General features: G+C 41.6%; 1 non-coding gene across 1 annotated transcript; it reads right to left on the reverse strand.

Moving 5' to 3' along the window:
* Positions 1-6,163: 6,163 nt before the first annotated feature.
* LOC140276366 (U5 spliceosomal RNA) lies at positions 6,164-6,277 on the reverse strand. Its single transcript, XR_011908965.1, has one exon. It is a non-coding gene; the product is annotated as a U5 spliceosomal RNA (small nuclear RNA).
* Between the last annotated feature and the right edge of the window lie 7,532 nt (positions 6,278-13,809).

Genomic DNA, 13,809 nt, shown 5'->3' on the forward strand with positions numbered 1-13,809 from the left:
ATTAGCCAACACTTCTGAATCAAGAGTAGGTTTTTTAAGTAAAGGTTTAATTACAGCAACCTTAAAAGTCTGAGGTACATATCCTATCAACAAAGACCGATTGATCAAATCCAATATGGAAGTGTCAATTAAGGGGAAAACCTCCTTGAACAGTCTGGTTGGGATTGGGTCTAACATACAAGTTGATGGTTTAGAAGAGACTATTGCTGTTGTTAGCTCAGAAAGATCAACTGGACAGAAGCTGTCTAAATACAATTCAGGTTCGAAAGATACTTCTAAAGCTGCTCTACTTGATGATACATCAGTGATAATAATGGGAAGGATTCCATTAATCTTCTCTCTGATAGAAACTATTTTATTGATGAAGAATCTCATGAAATCATCACTGCTGAGAGTTAAAGGAATACATGGCTCAACAGAGCTCGGAGTCTTTGTCAGTCTGGCAACAGTGCTGAAAAGAAACCTGGGATTATTCTTATTCTCTTCTATCAATAATGAATAATACGCAGTTCTAGCTTTACGAAGTGCTTTCTTATACGTTATTAAACTATCTTTCCAGACTAATTGAGACTCTTCTAAATTAGAGGAACGCCACTGTCTCTCCAGCTTTCTTGCAGTCTGCTTTAACGCACGCAGCTGTGAATTATACCAAGGAGCCAACCTCTTCTGACTGATTACCTTCCTTTTCAGAGGGGCAACATTGTCCAGTGTTGTACGCATTGAAGCTGTAGTGCTGTCAACAAGAGAGTCAAGTTCTACTGGAGTAAAATTTAGGTAGCCATCCTGTGTCATATCAGCACATGGCAGTGAAGAAAAGGATGATGAAATCAACTCTTTAAATCTGGTTACAGCATTCTCTGACAGACACCTTCTATATGTAGAATTCTTCTCAGAAACCGTGTAGTCAAGTAATGTAAATTCAAAAGTTATTAAAAAATGGTCAGACAAGACAGGGTTATGAGGGAACACTGTTAACTGTTCACTCTCAATGCCATAAGTCAGCACAAGGTCAAGGGTATGATTAAGGCAGTGAGTAGGTCTGTGAACACTTTGAGAAAATCCAATAGAGTCTAATATAGAATTAAAGTTAATATTTAGGCTGTCATTTTCAACATCTACATGAATATTAAAGTCACCCACTACAATGACTTTATCTGTACTCAGCACTAACTGGGATAAAAACTCTGAGAATTCAGACAGAAACTCAGAATAAGGGCCAGGTGGACGATACACAACAACAAACACAAGAGGTTTTTGTGATTTCCACTTTGGGTGGGAAAAACTGAGAATCAGAGATTCAAAAGAGCTAAAACTAATCTTGGGTCTAGGACTGATTAGTAACCCTGATCTGAAGATAGCTGCCACTCCTCCTCCTCTACCTGTGGTTCTAGGAACATGAACATTTAAATAGTCAGAGGGAGTTGATTCATTAATGCTAACATGATCCTCCTGCTGCAGCCAGGTTTCTGTAAGACAAAATATATCAATATGATGATCACAAATCAAATCATTCACTAACAGAGACTTCAAAGGGAGAGATCTAATATTCAGCAAACCACATTTAATAGTTTGATGTTTTTGTTCAGTTAAAGTTTTTGTTTTAAATTTTTTTTGCACAAGAGGATTTGCTCCTTTTGTGTTTTTTGATTGAGGGGGGGGCAGCATCAGGTGGGAAGCCGCAGAGAAGTGTGTAAGACTACAACTCTGCATCCTGGTCTCAACCCTGGGATGTCATGTTTTTGGATGACTAATAAATTCGTCCATATTTCTAGAAATGAGAGCCGCTCCTTCCAAAGTGGGATGGATGCCGTCTCTCCTCATCAGACCAGGTTTTCTCCAGAAAGATTGCCAATTATCTATGTAGCCCACGTTGTTTGCTGGACACCATCTAGACAACCAGCGATTGAATGAGGACATGCGGCTAAACATGTCATCACTGGTCAGATTTGGCAGGGGTCCAGAGAAAACTACGGAGTCCGACATTGTTTTGGCAAAATTACACACCGATGCAACATTAATTTTAGTGACCTCCGATTGGCGTAACCGGGTGTCATTACCGCCGACGTGAATAACTATTTTACCGTATTTACGTTTATCCTTAGCCAGCAGTTTTAAATAGGATTCTATGTCGCCCGCTCTGGCCCCTGGAATGCATTTGACTATGGTCGCTGGTGTCTCTAATGCCACGTTTCTGACTATAGAGCTGCCAATTACCAGGGTTTTCTCCTCAGCGGGTGTGTCGCTGAGTGGGGAAAATCTATTAGAAACGTGGACAGGTTGATGGTGAACCACGGGCTTGACTTTAGGACTATGACTCCTCTTCCTGACAGTCACCCAGCCACTCTTAAGTCCCGGCTGCTCGGGATCTGCTCGGGGACGACTAACAGAGCAAGCTACGCTAGGTGGCTCCGCACTGACTAAAGGGGCCTGGCTCGCTATCGGGTGGTTTTCAACAGTGCAGAGCCGAGTTTCCAATTCAGAAAGCCTTGCCTCCAAAACTACAAAAAGACTACATTTGTTACATGTACCATTACCACTAAAGGAGGCAGAGGAGTAACTAAACATCTGACACACGGAGCAGGTGAAAGCAGGAGATAGAGGAAGAGAACTGGTAGCCATGCTAAGCTAGAGAACCAGATACACCGCTAAAAAGTGAAAAATAAAGACTAAAGATCTGTAAGAGTGAGCGTTAGAATATAACAAGTATGGGATAGAGTTAACTATGCAAGATGTGTAAATTATAGGGAGAAATAAGGTGATTATTAGTAGTTCAAGGAGAGCGAGAACTGTCACAGTGCACACACACAAAGCAACAGGAAGTGATGCAATACGTCTTACCGCAAAGCAAAGCCGTCAGACCCAGTGCAGCTATCTCATAATAACAAGCCCACCATTGTAAAGAGGAATTTAAGAAAACAGGGCAGGGTGGTACCTTGCAGCTCAGTCATTTGCAGGTTATACACAGTAACACTCAATACAATGCATATAAGAATTATTTTCCATTACATTCCTCCCTTTTGATTATAATAATACCATTATATTAATCAACCCAAAAGAAACAAGGAAAATAATAACTTTATCTGTAAAACATCAGCCTGCATTTGCACACAACGTGAGTTTAAAATGCAGGCATCATAGTGATAAAGGGTCCAATGATAAACAATCAAAACATGAACAATTAAATATGATTATCTTCATGCCTCTCTAAGTCAGCGTCACTAGAGGAAAAATTTTGAAAGCAAAAAAGTTCTTTGAGTCATTTGAATCATTTGGTGAGATACATACAATGAGGCCTTTCACACAGGGAAAAATACAGCAGCCCTGTATTATTGCTTCCTGTGAAATCAAGATACAATGTGCACATGCTGGTTACAAATAAGAAAATACAAACAACAAACAGTTTCTTCCATGGTTCACAGCATGTGTATGATCATCTTCATCGCAGGTCTCAGTAAGGATGTTTCAATCTTCGGTGTCAGAGGTTACTAGCACTTAACACACCGGTGGAGTACAGCTTTTACTGCTGACTCTTATCTTTGTCCTTCCGGGCGTGTTGGTTAGGCTGATGTATGTCAGGGTGGAAGTCATCTACTGGTTCTGGTACCTTCTTACAGTGACTGGCATGAATCCACGTTGCCGAACACAACCTCTCTCGCTTTTGATGATGTATGGACCGGCATTCTTACCTTTTCTAACACATTTTTCAGCAATTATGGTCGGAGATTCACACCTACTCACAGCCGAACAACTCCGCTCCCGCATTTGATGGTGTATAGTCGGGCATTCTCACCCTTTCTCATCAGCTTTTTGCAAATTATGATCTGACATTCACACCTACTTGCAGTCGAACAGCTCTGCTCCCGCTTTTGATTATGTTTGGTTGGATATTCGAACCTTTTCTTAACTTCTTTTTACATATTTTGGTTGGACGTTCACACCTTCTTGTAGCCGAACACTTCCACTCCTGCTTTTGATGATGTATGGTTGGGCATTCACACCTTTTTTTTGCCCATTTTTCAGGAATTATGGGTGGACATTCACACCTTGCAGCTGAACACCTCCTATCCCACTTATGATCATGTGCGGTTTGATTTTCGAAAAGTTTCTTTCATGTTTTCTAGCAATTATTGATGGACATGTAGACCTTCTTGCAGCTGAACACCTCCGCTCCCGCTTTTGATCATACATTGTCAGGCATTCGCACCTTGTCTTACCCACTTTTTACAAACTTTAGTCGAACAGTCACACCTTTTTGCAGCCGAACACCACCTCTCCCGCTTTTGATGATGTATGGTCCAGCATTCTTACCTTTTCTAACACATTCTTCAGCAATTATGGTCGGACATTCACACCTACTCAGAGCCGAACACCTCCGCTCCCGCATTTGATGGTGTATAGTCGGGCATTCTCACCCTTTCTCATCAGCTTTTTACAAATTATGATCTGACATTCACACCTGCTTTTGATAATGTATTGTTAGGCATTCGCACCTTTTTTTACCCATTTTTCATGAATTATGGGTGGACATTCACACCTTCTTGCATCCGAAGACCTCCGCCCCAAATTTTGTTGATATTTAGTCGGACATTCGCACCTTATCCGCTTTTGGAAAACTATGGCCTTCTTGCAGCCAAACACCTCTGATCTCGCTTTTGATGATGTAAGGTTGGGCATTCAGACCTTGCTTCACCTGCTTTTCACCAAATATAGTCGGACATTCACACCTTCTTGCAGCCGAACACTTCCGCTTTTAGTGTTCTATGAGGCATTCACATATTTTTTTTCACCGTATTTTATAGATTATGGTTGGAAATTCTCACCCACTCTCATCCGAAGACCTCTCCTCCCGCTTTTGTTAATATATAGTTGGGCATTCGAACCTTTTCTTACCCGCTTTTTGCAAATTATAGTCGAACATTCACACCTACTTGCAGCTGAATACTTCCGCTCCACCTTTTAGGTATGTATGGTTGGCATTTGCACCTCTTTTTATACTGATTGCTGAAGATTAAGTTTTACTTTCTCAAACTACAACATTTTTTTATTTGTTGAAACTTGATTTGAAGTGGATAAATAAGGAGGACAAACAGTTTTAAGTCAGGCTGATAGAAGGTATTAATTTTATAGCAAAATCTGTACTTCGTCATATGTCGAGAGATGCTTATTGCTGAAGAAGTTCTTTCTCATTCTACAAAGTACAACGTTGTTTATCGTTGAAACTTGATTAGACATGAATAAATATGAAGGACAAAGCAGTCTTAACTTGGTTTGAGTTAAGGAATTCGTTTTATAGGAGAATCCGAATTCGTGCATAACTCATAAAATAGAGCTTATTTTCGGATTCCTGAAGAATGATTCGGGTTCTTTCTCATAATACAAAGTTTGTTGTTTATTGTTGAAACTTCATCAGAAGTGAAGAAATAAATGAATGCCTATCAACAAATTGACCTTCTGTTGACCTTCGGGGAGGTGAGTATCTTCACTAGACTCACCTGTCTGCTCTTCCTCCTCATTTAGCGTAGCTCCACCCTCTGCCTGTGAATTCTCACAGACTTCAACACTGAGTGGTGAGGCCTCTACAGGCCCCTCCCCTTTTTGCTCCTCACTTCCAATCCAAGCTTTTGGCGGGAAGTTTGAATTTATTGGGTCAACCTCTTCACTTTGTTCACCAACTGCCACCTTTGGTCCTTCTCTTTGTTGGCTTGACTGTGGCTTTACCGTCTTTAATTTGTTGGCAAAAGATTTAGGGCAATCTCTGAAGAGGTGATTTAATTCTCCACAGAGATTACATTTCCTGCCATTTGGACACTCTCCAAAAGTTTGCCCAATTTCTCTGCTCTTCCCACATAACACCTTGGTACAAGCCTCAACCAGGTGCCCATGCTCACCACACTTGCGGCAGAACTTGGGCTGCCCCTGGTAGTGGATGTAACCTCGGTTTTCAAGGTGGCCAGAGTGTCGCCCACCCGCTGCACTGAGCACTCTTCAGCCCTTTTAAATGGTATAACTTTGCACTCCCGCACGCTCCAGCAAGCACCATTCAAGCAACAACTTTGCACTCCAGCTTCGAACATCGGCACAGTCGCAACAAGTAAGGCGACTCTACTCAGAGAAGTCACTCTGCACAGTAAGAAGATTTCTTTTGCACAGACAGAAAGGGCTTCACCCGCAAAGGTAAAGCCTGCCAAAAATAGAAACAACTCATTAGTGCTGCTCTCCACAGAAATCTTTAGTAAAAGGCGAAAGACTTGTACGTTATGAAGAGAAACCAGAGTACGATTATCCGTCACTGCGGGAGCAGGGCATCAGGCTTGTTGGCATAGCCACCTTCCCCATGGTGAGCTTTGCTTGGTTGAGCCGCTTGCTCCCCCCCCCTTGCTCCTCGGCTGACCAAGTAGGAACAATCGGGCCCTATTCGATGGCTGCCTTGTCTTTTACTCTGTGCAAAAGACAAGGCAGCAACAAAAACACCACGAGAATCCCGTATTGAGGCTTTGTTCTGACCGCTCATTCGGTGTCGCGTTTCTTTCAAGCAATTCTCCCGGTTAGCCCACACTCGGCTCGCTCCCATAGCCGTGTTAAAGTCTACTTCGCATTCACTCTCTTTTCTCAGCAGACTCTTGGGATTTTATCTATAAAATGAATTCCTTCACTCAAACTATGTGAAAACTGCTTTGTCCTTAATATTTACCATGTCTAGAAAGATTTAAACAAAAAAAACAACGTTGTACTTTGCAGTAAAAGAAAGAGCAAATCTAAAGTTTCAGGAATCCGAGAATAAGCTTACTTTCATGAGTGCTTCACGATTTCGGATTTTGCTATAAAATGAATTCCTTCACTCAAACTAAATTAAAACTGCTAAACCGCTAATCTGTTATATGTAAGGCAGATGTCAAATTCACCGAAATAGGATCAAAGGGTATTCGGCCAATCGAGCTGTAGCAGCTTCGGTAAAAGAGTATAAGTTGAAGAGTTTGTGAATAAAGGTGTGCGCACACATAGTGTGCTGTACGAAAATAGGCAGGGAGCAATGCCGGCTGGGGTATATGTTCTTGTATGTTGTCTGACTGTTTGATTTGAATGTGTTGTGTAAGTGTCCTGTTGAATGTTACATGTTTGGGCTTTGACACGCTTCACTGTGGTTGTTAACTGTGTGGTGTGTCCTGAAATGTTATATGTTTGGGCTGTGTGACATGCTTAATGCTTGTCAGTAGCTACCCAATTATTCATATATAGCAACTGACAACATAAGAAGTCCGGACATACTTTGATAGTAGTTGTAGAAGTATCCTTATTGATAATAGATCACTAATTCATAGTGATAGAACAGTAGATGAACAGGTGCTTGCACATGTCTCACGAAAATAAAATGTGTGTATCATTGCTGACGGCAGAGCAATACTGCCAAACTTATGAGTTCTTGTGGCAAACTTGATTCAGTGTCTTGACGTGTATACGCTGTTTCGCTGACTTGATTGTCACAAGAAACAAAGTGTGTTTGATAAGATCCGACCATTTTATTACGGGAGGATCAGTATGTATGGATTCTGATGTGACTGATAAACCCAGTCGTATCTTAAGCATAATCTAATACGTGAGACAACGCCCTGGCACACGATAAAAAAAAAAAAAGAGAGAGAGCGGTTTTGTGTCCCCACAGTCCATAATGTAGAAAAGAGAGAAAAAAGCCTTTCTGATTTGGTGTGTGTGCTCATAGTGCAGAGTGTAGAGAAAAGAAAGCCGTTTTGGTGTCACGGGTGTTGTGACTTACACACACACATTTCTAAATTGAGAAAGGATATTATTTTAGAGGAAGCACTAGAGTTTAGATCCCACATTTGTTGATAGGCATTCATTTATTTCTTCACTTCTGATGAAGTTTCAACAATAAACAACAAACTTTGTATTATGAGAAAGAACCAGACTCATTCTTCAGGAATCCGAAAATAAGCTCTATTTTATGAGTTATGCACGAATTCGGATTCTCCTATAAAACGAATTCATTAACTCAAACCAAGTTAAGACTGCTTTGTCCTTCATATTTATTCATGTCTAATCAAGTTTCAACGATAAACAACGTTGTACTTTGTAGAATGAGAAAGAACTTCTTCAGCAATAAGCATCTCTCGACATATGACGAAATACAGATTTTGCTATAAAATTAATTCCTTCTATCAGCCTGACTTAAAACTGTTTGTCCTCCTTATTTATCCACTTCAAATCAAGTTTCAACAATTAAAAAAAATTTGTAGTTTGAGAAAGAACAACTTAATCTTCAGCAATCAGTATAAAAAGAGGTGCAAATGCCAACCAAACATACCTAAAAGGTGGAGCGGAAGTATTCAGCTGCAAGTAGGTGTGAATGTTCGACCATAATTTGTAAAAAGCGGGTAAGAAAAGGTTCGAATGCCCGACTATATATTAACAAAAGCGGGAGGAGAGGTCTTCGGATGAGAGTGGGTGAGAATTTCCAACCATAATCTATAAAATACGGTGAAAAAAAATATGTGAATGCCTCATAGAACACTAAAAGCGGAAGTGTTCGGCTGCAAGAAGGTGTGAATATCCGACTATATTTGGTGAAAAGCAGGTGAAGCAAGGTCTGAATGCCCAACCTTACATCATCAAAAGCGAGATCAGAGGTGTTTGGCTGGAAGTAGGTTTGAATGTCAGATCATAATTTGCAAAAAGCTGATGAGAAAGGGTGAGAATGCCCGACTATACACCATCAAATGCGGTAGCGGAGTTGTTCGGTTGTGAGTAGGTGTGAATCTCCAACCATAATTGCTGAAAAATGTGTTAGAAAAGGTAAAAATGCCGGTCCATACATAATCAAAATCGGGAGAGGTGGTGTTCAGCTGAAAGAAGGTCTAAATGTCCATCAATAATTGCTAGAAAACATGAAAGAAAATTTTCGAAAATCAAACCACACATGATCATAAGTGGGAGAGGAGGTGTTCAGCTGCAAGAAGGTGTGAATGTCCACCCATAATACCTGAAAAATGGGTAAAAAAAAGGTGCGAATGCCCAACCATACATCATCAAAAGCAGGAGTGCATGTGTTCGGCTACAAGAAGGTGTGAACGTCCAACCAAAGTTTGTAAAAAGCAGTTAAGAAAAGGTTCGAATATCCAACCATACATAATCAAAAGCGGGAGCAGAGCTGTTCGACTGCAAGTAGGTGTGAATGTCAGATCATAATTTGCAAAAAGCTGATGAGAAAGGGTGAGAATGCCCAACTATACACCATCAAATGCGGTAGCGGAGTTGTTCGGCTGTGAGTAGGTGTGAATCTCCAACCATAATTGCTGAAAAATGTGTTAGAAAAGGTAAAAATGCCGGTCCATACATAATCAAAATCGGGAGAGGTGGTGTTCAGTTGCAAGAAGGTCTAAATGTCCATCAATAATTGCTAGAAAACATGAAAGAAAATTTTCGAAAATCAAACCACACATGATCATAAGTGGGAGCGGAGTTGTTCGGCTGTGAGTAGGTGTGAATGTCCGACCATAATTGCTGAAAAATGTGTTAGAAAAGGTAAGAATGCCGGTCCATGCATCATCAAAAGCGAGAGAGGTTGTGTTCGGCTGCAAGTAGGTGTGAATGTCCAGCCATAATTACTCACAAACGGGTAAGAAAAGGTAGTATTGCCAGACCATATATGATCAAAACAGGGAGCGGAGGTGGTTCAGCTGCAAGAAGGTTTGAATGTCCGACTAAAGTTCAAATATATTAACAAAAGCGGGAGGAGAGGTCTTCGGATGAGAGTGGTTGAAAATTTCCAACCATAATGTATAAAATGCGGTGAAAAAAAGGTGTGATAGAACACTAAAAGGTGGAGCGGAAGTGTTCGGCTGCAAGAAGGTGTGAATGTCCGACTATATTTGGTGAAAAGCAGGTGAAGCAAGGTCTGAATGCCCAACCTTACATCATCAAAAGCGAGAAAAGAGGTGTTTGGCTGCAAGAAGGCCATAGTTTGCCAAAAGCGGGTAAGGTGCGAATGTCCGACTAAATATCAACAAAATTTGGGGCGGAGGTCTTCGGATGCAAGTGGGTGTGAATGTCCGACTATATTTGGTGAAAAGCAGGTGAAGCAAGGTCTGAATGCCCAACCTTACATCATCAAAAGCGAGATCAGAGGTTTTTGGCTGCAAGAAGGCCATAGTTTGCCAAAAGCGGGTAAGGTGCGAATGACCGACTAAATATCAACAAAAGTGGGGGCGGAGGTCTTCGGATGCAAGTGGGTGTGAATATCCCACCATACAAGTATGGTGGAGAGGAAGCTGTGAATGGCCGACCATAGTAAAAGGCGGGTGAGAGAAGGTGCGAATGTCAAACCATACATAATCAAAACAGGGAGCGGAGGTGTTCTGCTGTAAGAAGGTGTGAATGTCCAACCATAGTTGGTAAAAAGCGGGTAAGAAAAGGTTAAAATACCCGACTGTACACAATCAATAGCGGGAGCGGAGTTGTTCGGCTACTAAAAGGTGTGAAAGTCCGACCATGGTTTGTAAAAAGCGGGTAAGAAAAGGTGCGAATGCCCGACAATGTATGATCAAAAGAGGGAGTGGAGGTTTTCGGCTGCAAGAAGGTCTGAATATCCAACCATAATTTGTAAAAACCGGGGAAGAAAAGGCTCGAAAGCCCGACTATACACCATCAAAAGTGGGAGCGGAGGTGTTCAGCTGCAAGACGGTCTGAATGTCCATCAATAATTGCTAGAAAATGTGAAAGAAAATTTTCGAATATCAAACTGCACATGATCATAAGCGGGAGAGGAGGTGTTCAGCTGCAAGAAGGTGTGAATGTCCGACCATAGATGGTAAAAAGCGGGTAAGAAAAGGTTAAATTACCCGACTGTACACAATCAAAAGAGGGAGCGGAGTTGTTCAGCTAAGAGAAGGTGTGAAAGTCCGACCTTGGTTTGTAAAAAGCGGGTAAGAAAAGGTTCGTATGCCCGAATAAACACCATCAAAAGCGGAAGCGGAGATGTTCGGCTGCAAGATATTGTGAACGTCCGACCAAAGTTTGTAAAAAGCAGTTAAGAAAAGGTTCGAATATCTAACCATACATAATCAAAAGCGGGAGCAGAGCTGTTCGACTGCAAGTAGGTGTGAATGTCAGATCATAATTTGCAAAAAGCTGATGAGAAAGGGTGAGAATGCCCGACTATACACCATCAAATGCGATAGCGGAGTTGTTCGGCTGTGAGTAGGTGTGAATCTCCAACCATAATTGCTGAAAAATGTGTTAGAAAAGGTAAAAATGCCGGTCCATACATCATCAAAATCGGGAGAGGTTGTGTTCAGCTGCAAGAAGGTCTAAATGTCCATCAATAATTGCTAGAAAACATGAAAGAAAATTTTCGAAAATCAAACCACACATGATCATAAGTGGGAGAGGAGGTGTTCAGCTGCAAGACGGTGTGAATGTCCACCCATAATACCTGAAAAATGGGTAAAAAAAAGGTGCGAATGCCCAACCATACATCATAAAAAGCAGGAGTGCATGTGTTCGGCTACAAGAAGGTGTGAACGTCCAACCAAAGTTTGTAAAAAGCAGTTAAGAAAAGGTTCGAATATCATACCAAACATAATCAAAAGCAGGAGCAGAGCTGTTCAACTGCAAGTAGGTGTGAATGTCAGATCATAATTTGCAAAAAGCTGATGAGAAAGGGTGAGAATGCCCGACTATACACCATCAAATGCGGGAGCGGAGTTGTTCGGCTGTGAGTAGGTGTGAATCTCCGACCATAATTGCTGAAAAATGTGTTAGAAAAGGTAAGAATGCCGGTCCATACATCATCAAAAGCGAGAGAGGTTGTGTTCGGCTGCAAGTAGGTGTGACTGTTCGACTAAAGTTTGTAAAAAGTGGGTAAGACAAGGTGCGAATGCCTGACAATGTATGATCAAAAGCGGGAGCGGAGGTGTTCAGCTGCAAGAAGGTCTACATGTCCATCAATAATTGCTAGAAAACATGAAAGAAACTTTTCGAAAATCAAACCGCACATGATCATAAGTGGGATAGGAGGTGTTCAGCTGCAAGGTGTGAATGTCCACCCATAATTCCTGAAAAATGGGCAAAAAAAAGGTGTGAATGCCCAACCATACATCATCAAAAGCAGGAGTGGAAGTGTTTGGCTACAAGAAGGTGTGAACGTCCAACCAAAATATGTAAAAAGAAGTTAAGAAAAGGTTCGAATATCCAACCAAACATAATCAAAAGCGGGAGCAGAGCTGTTCGACTGCAAGTAGGTGTGAATGTCAGATCATAATTTGCAAAAAGCTGATGAGAAAGGGTGAGAATGCCCGACTATACACCATCAAATGCGGTAGCGGAGTTGTTCGGCTGTGAGTAGGTGTGAATCTCCAACCATAATTGCTGAAAAATGTGTTAGAAAAGGTAAAAATGCCGGTCCATACATCATCAAAAGCGAGAGAGGTTGTGTTCGGCTGCAAGTAGGTGTGAATGTCCAGCCATAATTACTCACAAACGGGTAAGAAAAGGTAGTATTGCCAGACCATATATGATCAAAACAGGGAGCGGAGGTGGTTCAGCTGCAAGAAGGTTTGAATGTCCGACTAAAGTTCAAATATATTAAAGAAAGCGGGAGGAGAGGTCTTCGGATGAGAGTGGTTGAAAATTTCCGACCATAATGTATAAAATGCGGTGAAAAAAAGGTGTGATAGAACACTAAAAGGTGGAGCGGAAGTGTTCGGCTGCAAGAAGGTGTGAATGTCCGACTATATTTGGTGAAAAGCAGGTGAAGCAAGGTCTGAATGCCAAACCTTACATCATCAAATGCGAGATCAGAGGTGTTTGGCTGCAAGAAGGCCATAGTTTGCCAAAAGCGGGTAAGGTGCGAAATTTGGGGCAGAGGTCTTCGGATGCAAGTGGGTGTGAATATCCAACCATACAAGTATGGTGGAGAGGAAGCTGTGAATAGCCGACCATAGTTGGTAAAAAGCGGGTAAGAAAAGGTTAAAATACCCGACTGTACACAATCAATAGCGGGAGCGGATGTGTTCGGCTACAAGAAGGTGTGAAAGTCCGACCATGGTTTGTAAAAAGCGGGTAAGAAAAGGTGCGAATGTCCGACAATGTATGATCAAAAGAGAGAGCGGAGGTTTTCGGATACAAGAAGGTTTGAATGTCCCAATATAGTTTGTAAAAAGCGGGTAAGAAATGGTTTGAATGCCCGACTATACACCATCAAAAGCGGGAGCAGAGGTGTTCCGCTGTAAGACGGTGTGAATGTCCGACCATAGTTGGCAAAAAGCGGGTAAGAAAAGGTTAAAATACCCGACTGTACACAATCAATAGCAGGAGCGGAGTTGTTCGGCTACAAGAAGGTGTGAAAGTCCGACCATGGTTTGTAAAAAGCGGGAAGAAAAGGCTCGAAAGCCCGACTATACACCATCAAAAAGAAGGTTTGAATGTCCATCAATAATTGCTTTAAAACAAGAAAGTAAATTTTCGAATATCAAACCGTACATGATCATAAGCGGGAGAGGAGGTGTTCCGCTGTAAGACGGTGTGAATGTCCGACCATAGTTGGTAAAAAGCGGGTAAGAAAAGGTTAAAATACCCGACTGTACACAATCAATAGCGGGAGCGGAGTTGTTCGGCTACTAAAAGGTGTGAAAGTCCGACCCTGGTTTGTAAAAAGCGGGTAAGAAAAGGTTCGAATGCCCGAACATACACCATCAAAAGAGGGAGCGGAGGTGTTCCGCTGTAAGACGGTGTGAATGTCCGTTCATAGTTGGTAAAAAGCGGGTAAGAAAAGGTTAAAATACCCGACTGTACACA

This window comes from Leuresthes tenuis, unplaced genomic scaffold, assembly GCF_036924035.1.
Source record: "Leuresthes tenuis unplaced genomic scaffold, fLeuTen1.0.hap1 SCAF_18, whole genome shotgun sequence".
Lineage (NCBI taxonomy): Eukaryota > Metazoa > Chordata > Actinopteri > Atheriniformes > Atherinopsidae > Leuresthes > Leuresthes tenuis.